The 27,108-nt window shown below is 41.1% G+C and overlaps 1 protein-coding gene across 11 annotated transcripts in view; it reads right to left on the bottom strand.

The window, feature by feature from the left end:
* Positions 1-27,108, bottom strand: part of LOC131278845 (uncharacterized) — a 146,177-nt gene that overhangs the window by 40,933 nt on the left and 78,136 nt on the right. For 9 of the 11 annotated variants that reach the window (XR_011649139.1, XR_011649138.1, XR_011649137.1 and 6 more), the window contains one exon: positions 11,467-11,554. The exons of 1 other annotated variant lie outside the window; for it this stretch is intronic. The gene's annotated coding sequence lies outside the window, so the exon portion shown is untranslated. The remainder of the gene's footprint in view (positions 1-11,466; positions 11,555-27,108) is intronic. One more of the 11 variants, XR_009186298.2, reaches the window with a different exon arrangement.

Consider the following 27,108-nt stretch of genomic DNA (forward strand, 5'->3'; position numbering starts at 1 on the left):
TCCTTACAGGGTGCACTCCTTGAGCGTGGGGCTCCCCTACATGGGGAACACCCCTGCATGGCATGGCACTCCTTGCATGCATCAGCCCTGCACATGGGCCAGCTCAGCATACAGGTCAGGAGGCCCTGGGTTTGAACCTGGACCTCCCATGTGGTAGGCGGACACTATCAGTTGAGCCAAATCTGCTTACCCCAATGGATTTTTTTACAAGAGTGGCAATTCACTCAACTGGGAAAAGTTAGTCTCTTCAACAAATGATGTTGGGAAACTGGATAGCCATATGCAAAATTATGAAACGTAGGGAAACATCTTTAGGACCTTGAGATAGGAAATATTTTCTCAGACTTTACACCAAAACTCAGACAAAAAAAGAAAAAAAATAGATGGAACTTCATCAAAATTAAAATCTTTTGAGGGGCAGATAGAGCTCAAGTGGTCGATCACCTGCTTCAGATGTACAAGGTTCTGGGTTCAATCCCCAGTACCTCCTGAAAACAAACAAATGAAAAAACCAGCTCTGATTGGGGAGTGGATGTAGCTCAGTGGTTGAGCACCCACTTCCAGGGTATGAGGCCCTGGATTCAATCCCTGGTACCTCCTAAAAAAACAAAATTAAAATCTCTTGTGCTTCAAAGGACTTTATCATGCAAGTAAAACACAACCAAAAGAATGGTAGAAAATATTTGGAAACCATATTTCTGATAAGAGTTTATTATCTAGAATATATAAAGAATTTTTACAACTCAACAACAAAAAGACAACTCAATTAAGAAGTGGGAAAACAAGCACATGGAAAGATGCTCAACACCATTAACATTAAGAGAAATGCAAATCAAAACCAGAGTGAGATAACATTTCACACACACTAGAATGGCTACTACTTTAAAAATGGAAAATAGGCGTTGGTGAGGACGTGGAGTAATAGGAACACCCTTACATTGTTTGTGGAAATGTAAAATGCTGCAGCAGCCTGGAAACAGTTTGGCAGTTTCTCAGAAATACCTTATGACCCATCAACCACTTCTTGGTATATACTCCAAAGAAAATAAAGCAGAGATTCAGACAGATGCTCTCATGCCTATGATCACAGCAGCATTAATAACAATTTCCAAAAGGTGAATGGAACCAAAATGTCCATCAACAGATGAATGGATTTTAAAAATGTGGTATATCTCATACAATGAAATATTGTTCAGACATGAAAATGACATTCTGATATATGTGACAACATGGATGAACAAAGAAGACATCACGTTGCGTTAAATAAGCCAGACACAAAAGGATAAATATTTTATGATCTCACTTATTTGAAGTAATTAGAATATGTGCACTCAGAGTCAGAAATTAGAATCCAGGTTACCATGGATGTGATGGGGGAGTTTATGTTTTATTGGTGCAGAGTTTCTGTTTGTGGTGAAGAAAAATTTGATAATGGTTGGTGGTGACAGAGGCACAATACTCAATTGTATTCTTGAAAGTGGCTAATTTCAATTTCAACTGTATTTCAACTTCAATTGTATTCTGGTAACTGTATTTCTGAAAGTGGCTAAATTAAGTAGTAGATATGTGTACAACACAGAGTGAACTCTAATGTAAACTATGGACTGTAGTTAATATAATTATAATATTAATGTTTCATCAATTGTAACAAAGGTACCACACTAATGCAAAATGTTAACGATAAGGAAAACTCTGTTGCCGTAAACCTATAATTGCTCTAATTAGAAAAAAATGGAGGGGAATAAAAAGAATGGCAGAGTCCATTTTAAAACATGACATAACTATATACCATCTAAAATAATCTTACTACAAATATAATTATAGAGGCAAGTAAAAAAGAATAGGAAATGATATATCAAGCAAACATTAATCAAAGAAAAGCTGCACTATCTCTATAAATATCAGATAAGGTGGGCTTCAGAGCAAAGAAGATTACCAGTACAGAGAAGGACATTATATAATGATAAAAGTATTAATCCACTAAGAAGACATAGGAAAGTTAAATATGTATGCATCAAACAAGAAACTGCACAATATGTATGGCAGAAACTGATAGAACTGAATGGATCAATAGGTAAATCCACAATTAAAGTTGAAGACATCAATAGCCATCTTCAACAATTGACAAAACCAGGCAAAAACTCATCAAGGATATAGAAAAACCTAACATCACCATCAATCAACAAGATCTAATCAGTATTTATAGAACACTACACAATAAAAGCAAATACACATTCTCTTCAAGTACCCATGGAACATGTACCAATATAGACAAGATCTGGGCCATAAAACACATCTTAAAAAAATGGAAAGAACTAAAATCATACAGAATGTGTTTGTTGAGCACGACGGAATCCAATTAGCTATCAACAAGAGAAATGCCACAGAATATTTTCCAAATGCTTAGGAACTCAGCAACATACTTGTACAAAATTCATGGGTCAAAGAGGAATCCTCGGGACATTGATGTGGCTCAAGCGATTGGGCTCCCATCTATCATAGAGGAGGCCCAGGGTTCGATACCCAGGGCCTCCTGGTGAAGGCAAGCTGGCCTGTGTGATGAGCTGGCCCATGCAGAATGCTGCCCTGTACAAGGAGTGCAGCTCCATGCAGGAGTGCTACCCCGCGCAGCAGTGCTGATCCACGTGGAGAGCTGATGCAGCAGGATGACACAACAAAAAGAGACACAGAGGAAAGACAATAAGAGACACAACAAGACCAGGGAGCTGAGGTGGTGCAAGAGAATGGGTGCCTCTCTCCCACTCTGGAAGATCCCAAGATGTATTCCTGGAGCCACATAATGAGAATACAAGCAGACTGAGAAGAACAGAGCAAATGGACACAGACAGCAAATGGAGGGAGGGGAGAGAAATAAACAAATAAATCTTAAAAAAAAAAAGAGGAAATCTCAGGGGGAATAAAAAATACATTATACATTTTAAAATCAATGGAAGTGAAAATACAACATATCAAACTTTCTGGGACATAGCTGAAGTAATCCTGATGTTGCCAGATTTCCTCCGGGTTCTTGACTATGTTGCATAAAAGAATTTAAGAATATGCCAGTTTAGTTAGGCCAGTAATTTATTAAGGAAATGGGAGAAGAGAATAGAAATGGGAGAAAATAACAGATTATGGGTCCCAGATATACTTGCATATTGGTCCAGGTAGAGAGAGGAAAAAGGGACAATTTAACTTATGTGCTTGATTTTTAAACCATTAATTGTTCCTCCCACTTGTTAATGTTCAGGGGAGGAGTCCCAATTGTTTGCTGTTTTCATTGATTACCCTACCCATCAATTCCCCTGTGGCGGGGGGGGGGGGGGGGGAGGCAATGATAAGGTCCCTTGAAAATATCCAGGGCTTTTCCTTAATCCTGGACCATCAAGGAAAATTCTCATGGGTTCTTCCAGATGTTTTCTGGTAGGAGTCTTTCTCTCAGAGGATTTTCAGGTGGAATTCCATGGCCACGTGTTTCATGGCCATACTTTTCTGCCAGATCCTGGACTCACCTTTTCATTCCCTAAAGTAGCCCCTTCACAGAGAAAGAAATTTGTAACACTAAATTCATATATTAAAAAAGAAAAGGGAAGCAGACATGGCCCAGTGGTTAGGTTGTCCGCCTACCACATGGGAGATCCACGGTTCAAACCCCGGGCCCCCTTAACCTGTGTGGAGCTGGCCCACGTGCAGTGCTGATGCATGCAAGGAGTGCCATGCCACACAAGGGTGTCCCTGCATAGGGGAGCCCCACACGCAAGCAGTGCGCCCCATAAGGAGAGCCGCCCAGCGTGAAAGAAAGTTCAGCCTGCCCAGGAATGACACTGCACACACGGAGAGCTGACACAACAAGATGACGCAACAAAAAGAAACACAGATTTCCGTGCCACTGACAACAACAGAAGAAGACAAAGAAGAACACGCAGCAAATAGACACAGAGAACAGACACCTGGGGTGGGGGGAAATAAAAAATAAATCTTAAAAAAAAAGTTTCAAATCAATAATATAAGTCTGCACCTCAAGGAACTATAAATAGAAGAGCAAAATAATCCTAAAGTAAGCAGAAAGAAGGAAATAAAGATAATACAGATAAGAGCATAAATCAGTGAAACTGAAAGCATTAGAACAGTAGAGGAAATTAATGAAACAAAGAGCTGGGTTTTTTTCCAAAAGATCAATAAAACTGACAAACTCCAGCAAGATTGACAAAGGAAAAACAAGAGCATATCCAAATTACTAGTATCAGCAATGAAACAGATGATATCCCACAAACCTTCAGATGTCAAAGAATAATACTATAAAATTTCTATACAAATTAACTTGACAATTTTGAAACTTCTTGAATTTTTGAAGAACTTTTTGAAAAAACTACCACAACTCACCCAACATGAAATTGGTAATTTTAATAGCCTTTTAACTATTAAAGAAAATAAATTCATAGTTTTTAAAAGTTTCCCCCCAAACAAAAAAATCCAGGCCTAGATATTTTTCTGGCAATGTCTAGCACACATTTTAAAGAGAAATAACACAAGTTTCATACAATCTCTTCCAGAAAATAGAAAACTTCCCATTTCATTTGATGAAGACGATATTTCCCAGATATCAAAACCAGGCAAAAATAGTACAATATCCCTCATGAATATAGATGCAAAATTCCTTAACAAAATAAAAGCAAATATAATTCAGCAAAACATGATGAGGATTTACAACATATGTGACATTTATTTCAGAAGTGCAAGTCTGGTTCAATATTTTAAAATCCATCAATACCATCAACCATATTAACAGGCTGAAGTAGAAACATCACATAATCGTAACAATCAATGTAGAAAACATTTGACAAAATTCAACTCCTGTTCATGATAAAAGCTCCCAGAAATAAGGAAGCAGCTATGGCTCAAGCAATTGAGCTCCCACTTACCATATAGAGGACCTGGGGTTGATCCCCGGGCCCTCCTGGTAGAAAAGAGAAGAGGCATCCCAGACGTGCAAAGTTAGGTGCAAGGCCCCCATGTGGCACAGAGATGTGCAAGGCCCCCCGTGAGACAAAGCATTGCACCAAAAAGATGATGGTGCAACCAGACAGAGGAAAAAAAAGCTCTCAGAAACATAGGAAGAGAGAAGAACTTCCTCAACTTGATAAATGACATCTACAAAAAAACCTACAGGTAACCTTACACTTAATGGTGAAGTACTGAACACCTTCTCCCTAACATCAGTGAAAACACAAGATTGGCACTCTTTTCTTATTCAACATAGTGCTGGAAGTTCTATCTAGGCAATAAATCAAGAAAAGGAAACATAAGGCATGCCAATCAGAAAGGACAATATAAAACTTCTCCTATTTGCAGATAATAGGATTATCTGTATAGAAAATTACATGGAATCTACAAAAAATACTCTAGATCTAATAAGTGATTTCAGCAAGGTCACAGGATATAAGAAAAGCATGCAAAATACCAATGGCAGTTCTATGTACTAACAGTGGGCACATAGACACTGAAATTGAAAATACAATACCATCATTCAAAAAATTTAACTGCTTAACAGTAAATCAGGGGGCATTTTCAGGACTTGAATTGTCCTGAATGACATTGCAAAGACAGATACAGGGCATTACCTATCCTACCATAACCTACAGAATGGAGTGGGAGAGAGTGTAAACTACAATGTAAACTATAATCCATGCTTAGTGGCAATGCTCCAAAATGTGTTCATCAATTGAAATGAATGTACCACACTAAGGAAAGAAGTAGTTAATGTGGGGAAAAGTGAGAGGTGTGGGGAGTGGGGCATATGGGAATCCCTTATATTTTTTATGTAACATTTTATGAATCTAAGTATCTTTTAAAAACAAATAAGAAATACACTTTTTAAAAATTAAGTGTAAATCTAACAAAACACACAGGACTTGTATGCTGAAAATTACAAAATATTAATAAAGGAATCAAATAAACTCTTAAAAAAATGGAAAGACATAACACATTCAGTATTGTAAAGATGTTAATTCCCCCCCCACCCATTAAAATACAGGTTTAACACAATTGTTATAAAAATCCCAGCAAGATCTGTTGTAGGGGAAGCGGATGCGGCTCAAGTGATTGGGCTCCCATCTACCACATGGGAGGTCCATGGTTTGATTCCCAGAGCCTCCTAAGAAAAGCTGGGCTGAGCAGAGAGCTGGCGCACACAGAGTGCTGGCCCACGTGGTGAGCTGATCCAAGTGGAGTGATGGTCTGTGCAGGACTGCTGGCCTGCTCAGGAGTGGTGGCTCTAGCAGAGAGCTGGTGCAGCAAGATGATACAACCAAAAGAGATAAAGAGGAGAGACAATAAGAGAGCAGCAGGGAAGTGGATGTGGTTCAAGTGATAGGGTTTCCGCCTACCATATGGGAGGACTCGGGTTTGATCCCTGGGTTCTCCTGGTGAAGAAGAAGAAGAGAAAGCATGCCTGCTGGGAGCCAGTACCTGCGTGGTGATCTGAGTGTCCACACAGTGAGCCAAGTGCTTACACAGTAGCCAAATGCCTGCATGGTGAGCTGAGTGCCCACACAGCAAGCCAAGTGCCCATGTGGTGAGCCAAGTGCCCACATGAGTGCCCACATAGTGAGCCAATGCCTGCATGGTGAGCCAGTGCCCACATGGCAAGCCGAGTGCCCACACAGTGAGCCAGTGCCCATGCAAGTGAGTCATGCAGCAAGATGATGACACAACAAATGAGAGACAAAGCGGGAAGAGTCAAGGTGAAGTGCAGCAGAAACCAGGAACTGAGGTGGTGCAGCTGACAGGGAACCTCTCTCCACATCAGAGATCCCCAGGATCAAATCCTGGTGAATCTTAGAGGAGAAAAAATAAGAGAAGAAAAAAAGAGAAATAGATACGGAAGATCACACAGCAAATGGGTACAGCAAAAGCAGCAAGGTGGGGGGAGGGGGAAGGGAAGGGAGGAAATAAATAAATAAATAAATCTTTAAAAGAGATCCAACAGACCAGGGAGCTGAGGTGGCACAAAAAACTGAGCACCTCTCTCCCACTCTGGAAGGTCCCAGGATGGTTCCTGGTGCCACCTAAAGAGAAGACAAGCAGATACAGAAGAACACACAACAAATGGACACAAAGAACAGACAATGGAGGGAGGAGGTAAATAAATAACTCCTTAAAAAAAAAAAAGATCCTTTGTAGGTAAAGACAAGATTACTCTAAAATTTGTAGGGAAAGACAACCAGCCTAGAAGAATTAAAACAGCTTTGAGAAAGAAGAATGAAATAGAAGGAATCAATTTGCTTATATTCAAGGACCAATTATATAGCTACGGTAATCAAGACATTGCAGCATTGGAATAAAGATAGACAGATAGATCAATGGAACAAAATACAAATACACTCAATTGATTTTTAACACAGGTGCAAAATTAATCCAATGGAGGAATAAAAGCCTTTTCAGGAAATGGTGCTGGAACAAGTGAACATCCATAGGCCAAAAAATGAACCTCAACCTATTTCTCCCACATTTTACAAAATTTAACTGAAAATGGCCACAGATTACATGTAGAACATAAAAGTATAAACTTTTTAGAAAAAGAAAAGGAGAAAATCTTTAAGATATGATAATAGGAAAGAGTTCTTACTTTTGACACTAAAAGCAAAATCTATAATTGGAAAAACTGATAAATTGGACTTCATCAAAATTAAAACTTTTTGCCCTTCTAAAGAGAGAAATTCTATTTATTTTTTAGGAAGTACCAGGGATTGAACCTGTGGCCCCATACATGTTCAAACACTGAGCTATACTTGCTCCCCAAAAGTTCTCTTTAAATGGGTGAATTTTATAGTAAGATATGTTGACTATATCTCAACAAATCTGTATTAAAAATAAAGTTACCCAATGGAGGAAAATATTTGCAAACTACACATCTAACAAATGACTATTATCTAAAATTAAAAAAGAACTCTCAAAACTCAAAAGAATAATGACAAAAAAACATGAAAAGACCTTTTTCACCAAAGAGGAGACACAATAGACTGATAAGCAGATAAGCACACGAAAAGATGTTTAGCATGATTAGTCATTAGGTAAATTAAAACCACAATGTGATATCACTACATGCTCATCAAAATGGTGTTTTTCCCTTCTCTTCCTCTCTCTCTCTCTGTCTCTGTCTCTCTGTCTCTCTCTCTCTCTCCCCCCCTTCCTCGCATTCATGGAATTCCAGCAAAAGCAACTTAAACTATCAAGACATCCCAGTTTCAACCAAAGATTTCAAAACATATGGAGAAACAGGCAAAGGAGAAGATTAAAGCACTAGAAACCATCAATGGGTAAGACCACACCAGGGACAAACCAGACCAAGACTTTTTTTTAATGGTCCTAAATATTTTCAAAGAGCTAGAGGAAAACATAGTCAGAAAACAAAAGGAAATCAGCAAAATAATAGCTGAACACAAAGAGATTATCACTAGAGATGGAAATTATGAAAAGGAACCAGAGTTGAAGACCACAGTAATGATAATAAAAAAAAATTCCCCAGAGGCGTTCAAAAGCATATGGGAGCTGGAAGAAGAATCAGTGAACTTAAAAACAGTTGAAATCACTCATCAGAGGACCAAGAAAAAGGAAGAATGAAAATAAGTGAACATAGCCTGAAGAACATGTGGGACACCACCAAGCATACCAATATATGCATTGTGGGAGTCCCAGAAGGAAAAGAGAGAAAAGAACAGAAGGAATATTCAAAGGAATAACAGCTGAAAATTTCCCATGAAAGACATAAATATACACAACCAAGGTACTCATCAAAATTCAAGAGGATAAACCCAAATAGACCCACACCACACCATGTTATAATCAGATTGTCAACTGCCTAAGATAAGAAAGAATTCTGTAAGCCACAAAAGAGAAGCAACAAGTCACATGCAAGGAGCCTCAATAAGATTAAGTGCCCATTTCTCTTCAGAAACCATGGAGGAAAGAACGTATTGGGAAGACATATTTCAAGTGCTGAAAGCAAAAAACCGCCAACCATGAATTCTATATCCAGCAAAATTGTTTTTCAAGAATGAGGATAGGATTAAGACATTCCCAGAAAAACAAAAGCTGAGGGATTTCATCAACACTTAAATGACCCTACTAGAAAGGCTAAGTAAAGGGAGTTCATGTTGAAAAGTATAGCAGTTTGACATTATTGATGAATTCCAAAAAGAAATATTGGATTACGTTTGCAAACTGATCTTCTTCTCTGGGCATATTAGATTGCATTGCATTCAGAGGTTTACTTGATTAAGTAATCAGGTAAACGTCCTGTGCCAATAGGGCATTGAGTCCCCACCCCACAGTGGGTGGGAACTGTCAGATAAAAAGACATGGCAGGGAAGCGGACTTGGCCCAATGGATAGGGCATCTGCCTACCACATGGGAGGTCCATGGTTCAAACCCCAGGCCTCCTTGACCTGTGTGGAGCTGGCCCACGCACAGTGCTGATGAATGCAAGGACTGCCATGCCATCCATGTAGGGGCATCCCCCGTGTAGGGAAGCCCCACACATAAGGAGTGCGCCCTGTAAGGAGAGATGCCCAGCATGAAAGAAAGTGCAGCCTGCCCAGGAATGGCGCCATACACACAGAGAAGCTGACACAACAAGCTGACACAACAAGATGATGCAACAAAAAGAAACACAGATTCCCGGTGCCACTGATAAGGATAGAAGCAGTCACAGAAGAACACACAGCAAATGGACACAGAGAGAAGACAACTGGGGGGGGTGGGAGAAATAGATAAACAATAAATCTTTTTTCAAAAAAGACATGGCAAAGGGCAGAGTTTGGGGGTTTTTGGTGTGGGAGTTTTATGTTGGAATTTGATGCTGAAGACTTAAGCTCGAGCCCCAGAAAGTAAGCACACAGAGGAAAGAGAAGCAAGCCCCAGAAAGGGAGGAACCCAGGAAGCCTGAATCCTTGCAGACATCAGCAGACATCTTGTTCCAACACGTGAAAGTAGTCTTTGATGAGAGAAGTAACTTATGCTTTATGGCATGGTATCTGCAAACTCCTACCCCAAATAAATGCCCTTTATAAAAAACAACCAATTTCTGGTATTTTGAATCAGCACCCCTTTGGCTGACTAATACAAAAGGAATAGACACTTATTAATTGACTGAAGCAATAAAAAGAAATAAAGATCTCCAGTAAATATAATGACAGGGATAAATATAAACACCAGGACTATTGCATTTTTTAGTGGGTAACTTCAATTGTTACTTCTTACAGGATCTAAGAAACAAATGCATAAAATGTAATGATAAATCAGTGGTTTGGGACTCATAATACATAAACATGTAACTTGTGATAAGAACTACATAAAGGGAGAGGGAGATGAAAGACTATGGGAACATAGTGTGTGTATACTATTAAAGTTAAGTTGGTATCAAAGAAAACAAGATTGTTACAGTTTTAGGATGTTAAATTTAATCCTCATGGTAACCATTAAGAAAATATCAGATAATATGCAAACTCAAGGAGACAAAAAATAGAGTACAGGTTATCAGGAATGGGGGGCAGAATGGCGCCCCACACACGGACAGCTGACATGACAAGATGACACAACAAAAAGAAACACAGATTCCCAGTGCTGCTGATAAGGATAGAAGCAGTCACAGAAGAACACACAGCAAATGGACACAGAGAGCCAATAACTTGGGGCGGGGAGGGATGCGGAGACAAATAAATAAATAAATAAATAAATCTTTTTTTTTAAAAAAAGAAAGAAAAAAATGAGTAGGGTTTCTGTTTGAGATTAAGGGAAAGTTCTAGTAATGGATGGTGTTGAGAATACCACAACATTGAAAATGTGATTAATCCCACTGAATGGTATTTTGGAGGGGTTTAAGATGGAAATATTTATGGTGTATATTTGCTAACATAATTAGAAAAAAGAATGGAAAACTACACCAAACTAGGCTATGGACTATAGATAGAAGTAATATTGTGATGATGTTCTTTCATCATTTGTAACAATTGTGTCATAACAATTTAAGGTGTTGGTAGTGGAATGATGTATGGGAATCCTGTATGGTATGCACTGATTGTCCTTTTAAATTTTGAAATTAAAAAAGTTTTGGGAAATAGAGGTGATTCAACTAGTTGGGCAACTGCCTGCCACATGGGAGGTCCCAAGTTCAGATACAAGCACCTAAGCAGACACCGCCTCCCACCACAATGAGCTAGATGCCTCCTCCCACCATGAACTGGACACTGCAACGTGCTAGATTCTGTCTCCTGCTGCAATAAGCTACATGCTGCCACCCACCACAATAAGCCAGGCATCACCGCTTGCCACAATGAGCTCCACACTGCATCCTGCTGCAGCCAGCTAGCAGTGCAATGCACCCCCACTGCAACAAGCAGGTGCCACAAACCAGCAGATGTCACAGCCTTCAGGGAGCAGATGTGGCTCAGGCCATTGGGCACTCACCTTTCATGTGGGAGGTCCTGGGTTTGGTTCCCAGTGCTTCCTGGAGAAGGTGAGCAAACAATGAGCAGACAGATGAGAGAACCATCTGCTGTGGGGGTGGGGATAGAGAAAAAACAAAGTAAATGAAATAAATCTTTAAAACATTTTTAAAGAGTAGGCAAATAAAAAGATAATGACAAATGCAATATGATACTGGATGGGATCTAAGAATTGAGGGAAAAGGCTCAAAAGGGCATTATTGGGGGAAGCAGATGTGGCTCAACTGATAGAGCATCTGTCTACTATATGGAGGGTCCAGGGTTAATCCCCAGGGCCTTCTGACCTATGTGGTAAGCTGGTCCATGTGCAGTGCTACCTCATGCAAGGAGAGCCATGCCACACAGGGGCGCCCCCACATAGGGGAGCCCCACGTGCAAGGAGTGTGCCCTGCAATGAGAGCCACCCCACATGAAAGAAGCACAGTACACCCAGCAGTGGTGCTGCACACACAGAGAGCTGGCACAGCAAGATGATGCAACAAAAGGAGACGCAGTTTCCCAGTTCCACTGGATAATGTGAGCAGATGCAGAAGAACACACAGCAAATGGACACAGAGAGCAGACAATGGGGGAAGGGGAGAGAAATAAGTAAAATCTTTAAAAAGGGGCATTATTGGGACATAAAAAAAATTGGAATATAAACATAAGCTTAATATTGATGTTAAATTTCCTGAACTTGAGAACAGCACTTAAGGTGATTACATAAGTGAATATCTTCGTTCATAGAAGATATACATGAAAGTATTATGTGTTCAAGGAATATGATATGTGTAACCTGCTCTCAGATGTTTAGTTAATAGATAGGCAGGCAGACAGGCAGGCACACAGAATGGTACAATGAAGATGGCATAATGTTAAAATAGGTGACTCTGGGTATCTGGGGTGCAGAAGTTCTCTGTATGGAGTTTGTATTACTTGTGTAAGTTTGTATTTTGTATTATTTTTCTACACTTGAAATTATTTCAAAATTAAAAAGAAAATGAACAGAGTCTCAGGGCACAAAGAATCTAACATTTGTATTATAGGAGTTCCAGAAGAAGAGAACAAAAAGAATGGAACTGAAAAGAGTATTCAAGGAAACACTTGGCTGAAAACCTCCCAAATGTTACACAAGACACAAACCTACAGATTGAAGAAGCTGAGCAAACTCCAAAGAAATCAACACCTGGACGCATAATAATTAAATTTCTGAAAACTAAAGACAACATAAAATATCATGAAAGTAGTTAGAAATGACACATTAACCACAGGACAATTTGAATGATAGATTTCTTACCAGAAACTATGAAAGCCAGAAAGAAGTGGCACATTTTTCAAGTGTTGAAAGAAAAGTACCATCATCAGCAAACTCTATTCCCAGTGAAAATATCCTTCAGGAATAAAGAGTAAATAAAGGCATTCTCAGATGAATGGAAATTACAAGACTTTGTTACTAGAAGACCCACTGTTAAAGATTGGCTAAATAAAGTTCTTCAAACAGATAGGAAATGAGCAAAAAGAAGCATCAGGAAGGAAAAGCAATGGAAAGAGCAGGAATATGAATATAAACAAAAGGAATCCTTTTCTTCATAGGCTTTATAAATCATATTTTATGAATAAAACAAAAATCATACCACTATCTGATTCTTGGATAGTGATATTTAAAACCAGGGAAGGTAAAGGGAACTAAATGGAAGTAAGGATTCCATATGTCATGATATGGGGTAAAATGTTTATATAAGTCAACTAATTAAATTGTTTTCCAGAAGAAAACAACAGAAAAATCAATGAAACAGAAGGAGGGGCAACATGACATCAGAGTAAGGAGCTTCAAGAGTCAGCTTAACCTACAATGCAGTTAGTAATCACCCAGAACTATCTAAAGTATCCTGCAAAATCCTTGGAAGAATGGAAGAAGGAGACTGCCCATCTGCAGTGATGATTCATGAGTAGAGCACTCGATGCTATGGAGATTGGTGCCCATCCCCCACCAACAGTGCAAGCTGCCTCAGGAGCTATTCTCTGGCTGAAGTTGGAACCTCCATTTCCCAAAAATGGGGAAGGAAGATACAGTTGGGCATCAACTTCAGCTACTGATTAGTAAATCTGACTGTCTAAAGTCTCATCCTCAGAACACCTAAAGTTTGAACCTGCCCAAGTCAGAAAGAGACTGGTAGCCTCCATTTCAACTCTGCCTCTAGCATAAGGGAAACCAGGGCTGATTGAAAAATCACAGTGATGGGAAGGATCAGCTTCTTTCCATCCAGGTCAGATTGCTGCTCCAGCCTGGGCTCCAGCCCCACCTCCAGCAGGAAAGAAGCTGAGGGGACCTGCACTAGCCTCTCCAGGCAACTATAGAAAGTTTCAGCCTGAACAGACTAGATTGTTGGAGACCTGTGGGCTCCATTACCACCCCTTGATAGAATAGGAGGGGCGGAGGGGGGGGGTGTTTCCTTAGCTTCTCCAGGCAGCAGCAGGTGCTTTTGGCCAGCACAGACTGGATTGTTAGACAACTGTGGCTCCATTCCTGCCCATGATAGGACAGGAGTGAGGCAGTGTTTCCTCAGCCTCTCTGGGCAACTGCAGGCACTTTGGTCTGCATGGACTAGATTATTGGGCACTCCTAGAGCTCCATCTCCACTCCTAGCAGGGGAGTTGGGGGGGAGGGGACAATTCTTCACCAGTCTACCTGGGCAACTGTGGTTAGTTTTAACCAGCAGAGCTTAGTTTTCCATGCATACCTGCAGCACCATACCCACCCTGAGCATGGGAGGAAGAGGTATAAAGGTTCATCAGTCTCTTTGGGCAACTAGAGTCTTGGCCTGCATGTCTTGGACTACTGCACATGTCTGCTGCTCTGTTCCTACCCTGGCAGGGTAGAAATGTGGGAGAGGCTTCACTGGTTCCTGGGCAACATGGGAAGCTTCAGCCTCCATGGCTCACAGTACCAACTGTATCCTTGGCTCCTATTATGCAACCAGCAAGGGAGAAAGGGCAAGAAACAGATGAAAAAGAGCTGAAAATTTTCAGATTAGCTAAATGTGAAACTATAAGATTCCAAATTAAGTTGAACCAAGTATCAAAGATGGGTTGTAACACAAAGTCAATCAAATAGAAGCCCTAGAGTAAAGAGAGAAGCTATCTAGAATAAATATATCTAGTAAACCAGGTGCCAAGACACCAACAAAAAATTACAGTCCATGCCAAGAAACAGGAAGATGGCCCAGTCAAGGAACAGACTAAGTGTTCAGTTTAAAGAAGTTGAGACAACTAATCATATGCTCAAAGAAATCACCTTAATAAATTCAATGAGATGGCTAAAGAGATTAAGGATATTATAAAGATATTGGATGAGCAAGAAGAAGAATTTGAATGCATACATAGAAGAATAGGAGATCTTAGAGCAATGAAAGTCACAATAAATGAAATTAAAAATACACTGGAAGTATATAACAGCAAATTTGAAGAGGCATAATAAAGGATCAGTGTGCTTCAAGACATGGCCTCCAAAAACAAATATAGAAAAGAACAGATGAAGAAAAGAATGGGGAAAAAATTGATCAGGGCCTCAGGGAACTACAGCAAGTAGCAAACTACAGCAAGAGACATGCAAACAAATGTGTCATAGGTGTCCCAGAAGGAGAAGAGAAGGGAAAAGGGGCAGAAGGAATATATGAGGAAATGATAGTAGAAAATTTCCCAATCCTATTTGAGGACATAGATATCCATGTCCAAGAAGTACAGCATACTCCCAACCAAATAAATCCAAATAGATACACTCCAACACACATACTAATCAGAATGTCAAATGTCAAAGTTAAAGAGAAAATCCTGAGAGCAGCAAGAGAAAAGTAATGTATCAGGGAAGCAGCTGTGACTCAATCGATTGGGTTTCCATCTACCATATAGGAGGCCCTGGGTTCATGTCCTGGGGCCTCCTTGTGAAGGGAAGCTGGCGTGTGTGCTGTGGAGAGCTTATGGCCCAAACACCACAGAAAGCTAGCACCGCAAGATGATGCAACAAAGGGAGAGAAACAAACACAGAAGAATGTGCGGTGAATGAACACAGAGAACAGTCAGCAAGCAAGTTGCAAGTGAGTGGAATAATTTTTTTAAAAGTAATGTATCACATACAAGAGATGCCCAATAAGATTAAGTGCTGACTGCTCATCAGAAACCATGGGGGCAAGAAGGTACTAATACGATATATTTAATATACTGAAAGAGAAAAACTGCCAACCAAGATCATATCCAGCAAGATTGTCTTTCAAAAATGAGGGTGCATTTAGAATATTCACAGATAAACAGAAACAGAGAGAGTTTGTAACCAAAAGACCAGCTTTGCAGGAAACACTAAAGGAAGTGCTACAACCTGAAAAGAAAAGACAGGAGAGAGAGGCTTAGAAGAGAATCTAAAATTGGAGATTATACCAGCAAAAGTAAATAAACATGCAAAAAAAGGGGGGAGAAAATAAGATACAACAGATAAAATACAAAAAGGCAAAAGGGGTGAAGAACTGCCTTTACAGTAATAAAATTGAATGTTAATGGACTAAACTCCACCAATTAAAAGGCAAAAACTGGTTGAATGGATAACAAAATATCAGCCATCTACTTGCAGTCTACAAGAGACTCACCTTAGACCCAAGGATACAAATAGATTGAAAGTGAAAGTCTGGAAAAAGATATTCCACTCAAATACTAACCAAAAAAAAAAGGCTGAAGTGGCTTTGCTTATATCTGATGAAATAGACTTTAAAAGCAAAGCTGTTACTAGAGACAAGGAAGGACATTATATATTAATAAAAGGGTAATTCCCCAGAAAGAAATAATCATAAATGTATATACGTGGGGAGGAGATGTAGCTCAAGTGATTGGGTGTCTGCTTCCCATGTATGAGGTCCTGGATTCAATCTCCAGTGCCTCCTAAGAACTAACAAACAAGCAAAAGGGCCAGCTCTCATTGGGGAGTGGATGTGGCTCAGTGGTTGGGTACCTGCTTCCCATGTGGGAGGTCCTGTGTTCAATCCCTAGCACTTCCTTTAAAAAAATGTATATGCACCTATTCAGGATGCCACAAATTACAATGAGGCATACACTGGCAAAAGGGAGAAATAGATGTCTCTATATGGTGGTTAGGCTATTGGGTCAACTTGGCCAGGTAATTGTGCCCAGTTGTTTGGTCAAACAAGCACTGGGCTAACTATAATACAAGGGCATTTATGGACTTTAGTCACCATTGACTATACTGTAGCGGTAAATCATAGATAGCTGGTTATAATTACATCAATCAGGGAGAGTGCCATCAGCAATGAGTGATGCTTAACCCAAGCATTTGAATGCCTTAAAAAGGGAAGTGATTCCAGCATTGACAGAGAATTTCCCAGCTTGTCTTTAGACAGCCAACATCTCCCAGAACTTGTCAAGAACCTTCACTGGACTTTCATTGCAGCCCTTGGTTGCAGCCTGCCTGCGGAACCTGGACTTGTGCATCCCCACAGTTGCATGAGAGTCTCTTATAGAATCACATACCATTGACAGATATCTCTTGTTGATTCTGTTTCCCTAGAGAACCCTGAGGTTCCCTGGAGAATCCTCTACAATAGTAGTTGGAGAATTCAATACACCATTGTCATCATTGGTTAGAACATATGTATGGAAAAACATAAAGAAACAGAGCTTGAATAATATGATAAAAGAACTAAACCCAATAGACATATACAAAACATTGCACCCCAAAACAGCAGGATATATTCAAGTCCTCATAGATATTTCTCCAGGACATACCATATGTTGTGTCACAAAGTAGACCTCAATAAATTTAACAACACTGATATTATATAAAGACTTTCTCTGATCATAATGGAATAAAGCTGGAAGTCAACAACAGGCAAAAAAAATGGGAAAATTCACATATATATGGAGATTAAACAACACATTCTTAATTAGTGGTCAAAGAAGAAACTGTGAGCAAAATCAAGAAATATCTTAAGATGAATGAAAACTAGAACATAACATATTAGGATCTATAGGATGTAGCAAAGGCAGTACTAAGAAAGAAAATTGTAGCCCCAATGCTTACACTAAAAGAGAGGAAAAAGTTAAAATCAATGACCTAACTACACAGCTGGAGAAACTAGAAAAAGAACAGTGAACTATTCCCAAAGCAAACAGAAGGATTGAAAAAACAAAGACCAGATAAGAAATAAATGAAATTGAAAACAAAAAAAATAGAATAGAGAGAACTAACAAAACCAAAAGTTGGTTCTTTGAGAAGATAATAAAATTGACAAAACTTCAGCTACATTGACAAAGAAAAAAAGGAGAGAAAATGCAAATAAATAAAAACAGATATGAAAATGGGGACATTACTACTGATCCCACAGAAATAAAAGAGATCATAGGAGGATACTATGAACAACTGCACATCAACAAACTAGACAATGTAGATGAAATGGAAAAATTCCTAGGAACATGAATACATTTATCCTAGCAGAAATAGAAGACCTCAACAAACCAATCACAAATAAAGAGATTGGAACAGTCATCAAACAGTTCCCCAAAATGAAAAACCCAGGACCAGTGGCTTCGCAGGTGAATTCTACTAAGCATTCATAAAAGATTTAATATGAATCTTAAGCTCTTCCAAAAAAAATTGAACAAGAAGGAATGCTACAAAACTCATTCTATAAAGCCAATACCACCCTAATAGCAAAGCCAGATAAAGATATTAAGGAAAAATAAAATTATGGACCCATTTCTCAAATGAATACAGATGCAAAAATTCTCAGAAAAATACTTTCTAATCAAATACAACAACACATTAAAAGAATTATTTATCATGATCAAGTGGATTTTATACCAGGCATGTGAGGGGAGTTCACCACAAGAAAATTAATCAGTGTAATACACCACATTAATAAATCAAAGAGGAAAAACCACATGATCTCAATTGATGTAGAAAAGGCATTTGGCAAAATACAGCATCCTTTCTTGATAAAAATACTACAAAAGATAGGAATTGAAGGAAACATCTTCAACACAATAATGAGTATATATGAAAAACCCACAGCCAACACAGTACTCAAAGGTGAAAGATTGAAAGACTTCCTGTTGAGATCAGGAACAAGAAAAGGATGCCCACTGTCACCATCATTGTTCAGTAAAGTGCTAGAAGTTCTAGCTAGAGCAATCAGGCAAGAAAAAGAAATAAAAGTCATCCACATTGGAAAGGAAGAAGTAAAACTTTCTCTATTTGCAGGTGATACCTAGAAAGTCCCAAAAAATCTACAACAAGTCTACTAGAGCTAATAAAGGAGTTCAGCAGAGGGGCAGGATAAAAAAATTAATACATGAAGATCAGTAGTGTTTCTATACACTAGCAGTGAGAGATCTGAGGAGAAGTCAAGAAAAGATTCCATTTAAAATAGCAACTAAATGAATCAATTTTTAGGCAAAAAAACTTAATCAAGGATGTATGGGAAGCAGACTTGGCCCAGTGGTTAGGGCATCCATCTACCACGTGGGAGGTCCACGGTTCAAACCCCGGGCCTCCTTGACCCATGTGGAGCTGGCCCATGCGCAGTGCTGATGCACACAAGGAATGTCCTGCCACGCAGGGTGTCCCCTGTGTAGGGGATCCCCATGTGCAATGAGTGCAGCCCATAAGGAGAGCCACCTAGCACAAAATAAAGTGCAGCCTGCCCAGGAATGGTGCCACACACATGGAGAGCTGACACAACAAGATGATGCAACAAAAAGAAATACAGATTCCCGTGTCACTGACAACAACAGAAGTAGACAAAGAAGAAGATGCAGCAAATAGACACAGAGAACAGACAACTGGGGTGGGGGGAAGGGGAGAGAAATACATAAATAAATCTTTTTTTTAAAAAAAAGGATGTAAAGCACTTGTATTCAGAAAACTACAATGCACTGCTAAAAGAAATCAAAGACCTAAGTGAATGGAAGAATACTCAGCTTTCATGGATTGGAAGACTAAATATCATTATGATGTCAATTCTACCCAAATTGATATATAGAGTCAATGCAACCCTGATAAAAATTCCAAAAGTCTTTTTTAAAGAAATGGAAAACGGAATTATCAAATTTGCTTGGAAGGGTAAGGTGCCCCGAAGAGCTGGAAACATCGTAAAAAGGACTTAAACATCTTAATATGAAGACTCTCATTTCCAGGCTCTAAATATTATCTAGTTACAGTGGTTAAAACAACATGGTGCTGGCATAAAAGCATACATGTACACCAATGGAACCGAACTGATGGTTCAGAAACAAACCCTCGCATTTATGATCAAGTGATTTTTGACAAGGCTATCAAGCACACCCAGCTGGGGCAGAACAATATATTCAACAAATGGTGTTGGAGAACTGGATATCCATATCCAAAAGAAAGAAAGAGGACCCCTATCTTCACACCTTATACAAAATTAACTCAAAATGGATCAAAGACCTAAAATATAAAAGCTAGAACAATAAAACTCTGAGAAGAAAAGTAGGGAAACATCAAGACCTGGTAGTAGGTGATGGATTTTTAAACCTTACACTGAAAGCAGAAGCAATGAAAGAAAAAAATGGATAAATGGGACCTCCTCAAACTTAAACACTTTTGTGATTCAAAGGACTTTGTCAAGAAAGTGAAAAGTCAGCCTACTCAATGGGAGAAAATATTTGGAAACCACATATCTGATAAGGCTTGATTTCCATGCTCTATGACAACTCAACAATAAAAGCACAAGCAATCCAATTTAAAAATGGGCAAAAGCCCCTCTCAGTTAGAGGTGGAATGCACATCACCATCCCAGAACCCTCAGGAATGGGGAATAAAATATGGACTAGAGAGAACTTATTGGTATTCTACTATAGACTTATTATGATTCTAGCAATGGAAAAAATTATATCATTGATGTAGAGAAAGTGACCACTGGAGGTGCTAAAGGCAGGGAGAGGGAAAAATAGGTGTAACAGGAGCATTTTCAGGACTTGGTATTGTCCTGAATGACATTGCAATGACAGATACAGGATGTAGCAGTTTGATATAGTTATGAATTCCAAACATAGATATTGGGTTATGTTTGTAAACTGTACTGTACCTGGGCATGATTAAATTATGATTAGGGCTTTGATTGGCTCACATCAGCAAGGTAAAAGGCATGGTAAAGGACAGAGTTGGAGATTTTGATGTTGGAGTTTCAATTTGGAGTTTGATGCTGGAGTCTTGAGCTGGAGCCCCTGGAAGCAACCACACAGGAAGAGAAGCAATATCCAGGAAGAGAAGGCCTGAGCCAGAAGAACACAAAGGGATAGAGACAGCTCCTTAGACATGGCAGAAACCTCAAGGAGAGAGACCGAGCTATTTGTCTGATAGCCTACAGCTGACTTTGTGGAGAAAACAGAGGATCTGAGCCCAGAGAGAAGCAAGACCCTGGAAGAGAGGAACCCAGGAAGCCTGAATCCTGGCTGACATCGGCAGCCATCTTGCTCCTACACATGGAAATAGACTTTATTGAGGGAATCACTTATGCTTTATGACCTGGTATCTGTAAGCTCCTACCCCAAATAAATACCCTTTATAAAAGCCAGCAGGCTTCTGATATTTTGCATCAGCACGTCTTTGGATAATACACAGGCCATTATATATCCTGCCATAACCTACAGAATGGAGTGGGAGAGAGTGTAAACTACAATGTAAACTATAATCCGTGCTTAGTGGCAAAGCTCCAAAATGTGTCCATCAATTTCAATGAATATGTCACACTAATGAAAGAAGTTGTTAATGTGGGGAAAAGTAGGAGGTGTGGGAAGTGGGGCATATGGGAATCCCTTATATTTTAATGTAACATTTTATGTAATCAAAGTATCTTTTAAAAATAAAAATATAATAAAAAATAATAAATTTTCAAAATTTAAAAAATGGGCAGAAGACTTAAATAGACATTTCTTTAAAGAGGACATACACCTCCCATGGCCCACTGGGTGGACTGTGGGAGAGGGTGGGCTATGGTGTGAACCATTGACCATGAGGTACAGCGGTGCTTAGAGATGTATTCACCAAATGCAATGAATGTCTCATGATGATGGAGGAGATTGTTGCTATGGGCGGGGGGGGGGGGGAGTGGGGTAAGGGGGGTGAAGGGTATATGGGACCTCATATTTTTTTAATATAACATTTAAAAAAATAAAGACAAAAAAGAGAAAAGAAAAAAAAAGAATAAGTTGAACCAAATATCAAAGAAGAGCTGTGGGGGTAAAAAATAGGCAATAAAGAGAGAAATTGGCCATCAGAATAAATTCATCAACATATTCAGATGCCTAGACATCAACAAAAAATTACAAGCCATACTTGGAAACAGGAAGATATGGTTCAGCCAAAAGAGCTAACCAAATATCATGAAGAAATACAGTATTTAATACAATTAATCATTGATAATTACACAACTCTCCTAAATCACTTCAAAGAATTTAAAGAAAACAGGACTAAAGAAATAAAGGATATTAAGAAAACACTGAGAGAGCATGAAGACCTTATAGAAATGAAAGACACAATGGATAAGATTAAAAATATGTTAGCAGAGGGGTTCAATGGTGGCAGGGGAGGAATTCTGGTGTGGGGTGTTATTGGTGGGGGGGTACATGGGAAGGAGTTCTCCAGGGCATATGTGCGGGGTGCATAAAAATGTTTGGATATTTTTCACTGGTTACAGTTGGGAACAATGGCTGGGGGAGTGCTGAGTTCCTGGCCAGGGGAGCTCTGTCGCATTCCCTAATGGAACAGCAACAATCCCCCAAGTTACTAGTTTATTGGACTTACCCCAGCCAGCTAACAGGGAGGTGAAGAAGGTAAACCACCTCACCAGGGAGCCAAGAGTGCCCACAACTGAAAGCAGGAAAATTGCATTCATCATCCATGTGTAATCTAAGCACCCTCTCAGTACAGAGGTGGAGTGGACATAACCATTCCAGGATCCACAGAATGGAGGGATAGAGTATGGATTAGAGTGGGTTTACTGATATTCTATTCCAGAACTATTGTGATTAGTAATGGAAGTAAATGTAGCATTGACGTGGAGAAAGTGGCCATGGTAGCTGCTGAGGTGGGGAGTGGGGAGAAGAGATATGATGTGGGGGCATTTTCAGGACTTGGAGTTGTCCTGGGTGGTACTGCAGGGACAGTTACTGGACATTGTGTGTCCTCCCATGGCCCACTGGGTGGACTGGGGGAGAGTATGAACTTAAATGTGGACCATTGACCATGTGGTGCAGCAGTGCTCAGAGATGTGTTCACCGAGTGCAATGAATGTCCCATGATGATGGAGGAGGTGGTTGTTATGGGAGGAGTGGGGTGAGGGGGGTGGGGAGGTATATGGGAACCTCATATTTTTTGAAGGTAACATTAAAAATAAATAAATAAAGACAAAGAAATTTAAATAAACAAAATACAAACAAAAAAATATATTAGAAGCTCATAAGAGCAGATTTGAATTGGTGATTTTGAAGACAGAACACCTGACCTAGAAAATACAAAGAAGAGAAAGAGAAGAGATTGGGGAAAAAAAGGAACAGAACCTCAGGGAATTGAATGATAGTGCAAAATGCACAAACATTCGCATTATTGGTGTCCCAGAAGAAGAGAATGGAAAAGCAGCAGAAAGAATGTTTGAAGAGATAATGACTGAAAACTTCCCAACCCTTATGAAGGACATAAATATGAATATCCAAGCAGGACAACACACCCCAAACAGAATAAACCCAAACAGACCTACCATGAGACACCTTCTATTCATAATGGCAAATACCAGAGATAAAGAGAGAGTTCTGAAAGAAGCAAAAGAAGAGGAAAGCATCACATACAAGGGAAACTCGATACGATAAAGTGCTGCGGCCAGCGCAGCAGAAGGTCCCTGAGGAGGGGCGGTGGGAGGTTTTAGAAAAAGAAACACACAAAGATAGTGGGGACCAAGTGGACCTGAAGGAGCAGATGGCAACTTCAGGTATCTAAGCTGTTTGCTCACTTTATTTTATACCACAAGTACAAAGAGCGCATTCAGCGGTTTTCACAGGAAGGTCTTGTTTCTAGGTCACTACAAATATCAAAGTAACTCTTTGTTCTTATTAGCCCTCTGATAACACAGTTTTCTTGGAATTCTTATTCATACTCAGGAGATTTTGTTCAGCACATAACCTTGCCCAGGGGCCCCTCCTTCATTATCTACAATCTTTTTGTGAACCTTGGAGCCTGCTTCTGGGGACCCTGCTTTGCAGGGCTCTCCACATATCCCCCTTTCTTTTAACAATAGGAAAAAGGCTGCCAGCTATGACTGTGCCTGTCTTAGGTTGGCCCCCTCTGGGGTTCTTACCCATTATTGCCCACCAGCCAGCAGGGACATGAGTCTGATCCAGGCGGTGCTTTCTCAAGGGGAATTGTGCACAACTCATTGCGTGGCAAGGCCTTTTGAGTCAGACACAATTGGGTGCTTTCTATTTGCAAACGGTATATTTGGCGCTGTAGTTGTGCACATGCTATGGGCGACAGGCACCGGAGAAGTAGCAAAAGACAGGCCAGGGCTAACAGATACCAAAAGCTGTGACTGAGGCAGTCCCAAGGGGTGAAATTTTGCAAACTATTTAACAGACTGTTAGCAATAGCTTCAGGATCTAAACTAGTGAGATGAGCCAATTGGAGGGCCAGGATCTCGTCATGTAGGCTTTGCAAATCTATACTAATAATTTCAGGGTTCCAAACCCCTTGTAAGTGAAAACAGACAGCTGTCCAGTTCCACTTTGTATCATTGTCTACCACAGGGGTAACACAGATAAAAGCATACCGAGGATGGCACTGGAGGCGCATCTGATGTTGTAAAGCATCGAGTTGATTACCCAAGGAGATAACAGTTTCTTCCAAAGCATTTAATTTTCGTTCCAATTTGTGATCAATCTGTTCTTGGTCCTGAAGGGCCAAAGACGTATTTTGTGCTAAAGAACTGATGAAATGCGCAGTTTGAATACTCTGAGAAACCACAAGCCCAGCAGTAATAGAGGATGCAATGACTGTTACAAGGGTACTAATGCGGCCACAGTTACACCTAAGGCTCGAGGGCGCGGGGGGGAAGGGGGTTGCAATTGTTGTTGGACAATTTGCAGCCCTCTGTCTCCAGTGTCACTATACCGGGGGTATTTAAACGGTGCGGGAAGCATAAGAAAAGGAGGCTGATGAACTATCAAAAGATCATCATCCCAATTAGCAGCGGTAACACAGTTAAATTACAATGCAAACAGTGTACATAAAATACCCTTCCACCTCTGTAATGTGAACAGTTCCTGCTCCAATAGCATAACAGGCGGGCGCACAGGCCGGAAGTCCCTAGGCAAACAGGAGCCGCAAGTCCACAGTTCCAGGATTAGTAAAGTTAACGTGATGCATGGCAGCTACCAGTCGCCTCAGGTCTGGTGAGGTACTCGCTCCGGGCTGGTGAAGACATTGCCAGCAAAACCTCCGCCGACAAAAACTAGAAGCGCGGGCGCGCGGCCAGCAGGTGGGCGCGGGGCACACGCCGGGTGGTCCCAGGTGGCAGCGTTGAGTAGGAACGGAAGTGCTTGCCACCAAGGGGAGCCCCTGAGGTTCCAGGTCTGTTTCACTGGAGCACAGCGGCAAAGGGGGCCACGAGTGGTGGGCACCAGGCGTGTCATTAGAGAAACCCCATTTGCGAATAGTTTGAATAAGTTTGTTCAAGTCCCGGGGGTCTGCCCTACCGCCTCCAAAGGCGGTTTGATTTTCCCGTCGCCCATGCAGGCAGCCGTGACTGCCACGGGGAGAGAGGCAGAGGGGGACAGCTGGGGTTAGACCTGGAAAGTTAAATAGCTGGATCGCCTGTGGGGTTACATGGCTACCATAAAACCCACCAAGCAAGGCCCATGACTTGCATTGAACGATTGACTGCTTGGAGGTCTTGCAAGAGCATCCAAAGACCTGATTTCTTTTTGATAACAAAAATAGGGATATTCCAGGGCCTAAAGGATGGACTAATATGGCCAGCAGCTTCTTGTTCACTTACCAGCCATTCAGCTGCAGACAATGTGTCTCTAGGAAGGTGCCACTGATCCACCCGGACAGGAGAATCGCTTAACCACACAAGAGCGGCAGCGGTATTCTGGGGGACAGACCTTTCAGAGACCCCTGCCGAAAAAAAGAATAACCTAAGCCCCAAAGATCGGCTTGTGAAGGGATGCTGACAGCCAAACCCGTGCCCTGCTGTTGTTTTCCAAGGCCTCATGTGGGATCAAAGTTCTGATGTAACATCTTTTGAGTTACTGCTGACGAGCGGCTGACTAGAAGTAAGCCCAGCCCAGAGAGCACATCCCATCCCTAGAGATCGATAGGCAAGGAAGGTAGGATGGAAGGTTGGAGCCCTCCTCTTCCTCCCTTTAAGGAGCTGAGAGCTACAGGAAGGGCGGTGGGCTGCACCGACCCCCTGTAAGTCGGTGGAAGTGGGGGCAAGGGGCCACAGAGCAGGCCAATGCTGTAAAGCAAAAACTGAAATACCAGCCCCAGTATCAATGAGCCCTCAAAAGACATTCCATTTACAACCAGGCGAGGGGAGGCCGCTCAGGGCGAACGACTTGGGCCCAGTATGCCGCTGCACCCTGTCTGAGCGAAGGATGTAAGGGGGTTGCTGGAACTGACGGAAGTGACAAGCGAGCGAATGGCTTGGCCCTCTCAATTGCCAAGATACACCATGGGCCAAAACAGGCACGCAAATATATTGAGAAAAAGGAAGATGTAGTCAGAAAGGGGAGCACTTGTAGTGCATAGGAGGTCATTTGGGGCACCCAGGAACAAGTCCCATGGCACCCGAAGGACTGGGTCCACCAGCGCCCTGGGGATGGCTCGTGGCCCCACTTCTGGGGTTAAAACCACCTGGAGGAGGCACAGAGGTCCAGTCCATGGAGAAAAGGCTGGTTGGGCATTGAAGAGTAAAATGATCCATGGCGAGTAACTGGGAACTCTTTCTGTACCTTTAGACTCTGCTCTTTGTGAAATGGGAGTGTGCTCAGCAAAAATGCCCCCACTATTTGTTGGGGTCAGGGCTGGCCCTGGCCTCCCTTTCCCGAACGTTCAAGAGGGATTCCGGTCACAGCGGTTTTAGACCCACACTCATTAGCCCAGTGCCGCCCACGCTGGCAGTGAGGACAAATGCCTGGTGCGGCTTGTGCAGGCGGAGTCATAGAAGTTGCACGAGGCCGCTGGAGAGCAGTCCCTACAGGACATGCACACTTAAAATGTCCTGGCTGATGACAGTGAAAGCCAACAGGTGATTGAGACACGGGTCGGGCAGTAGCTGTCTTAGATGCGGCAGCCATGACCCCTGCGGGGCCTATATCAGCACACAAACAAATATAATCAGTAATAGAAGCAGTTTTCCTAGGAGGGCGAATAGCATCCTTGCACAAACTGTTAGCATTTTCGAAGGCTAGCTGTTTCACCAACAACCCTCCAGCCTCATGATCTGCCACCATACGTCCAAAAACTTTAAACAAACGGGCGACCAAGTCAGCATGCAGCTCTTCAGGTCCCTGCACCACCTCGGACAACTCTGAAGACTTCTCTCCC

This window comes from Dasypus novemcinctus, chromosome 6 (genome assembly GCF_030445035.2).
Source record: "Dasypus novemcinctus isolate mDasNov1 chromosome 6, mDasNov1.1.hap2, whole genome shotgun sequence".
NCBI classification, from domain to species: domain Eukaryota; kingdom Metazoa; phylum Chordata; class Mammalia; order Cingulata; family Dasypodidae; genus Dasypus; species Dasypus novemcinctus.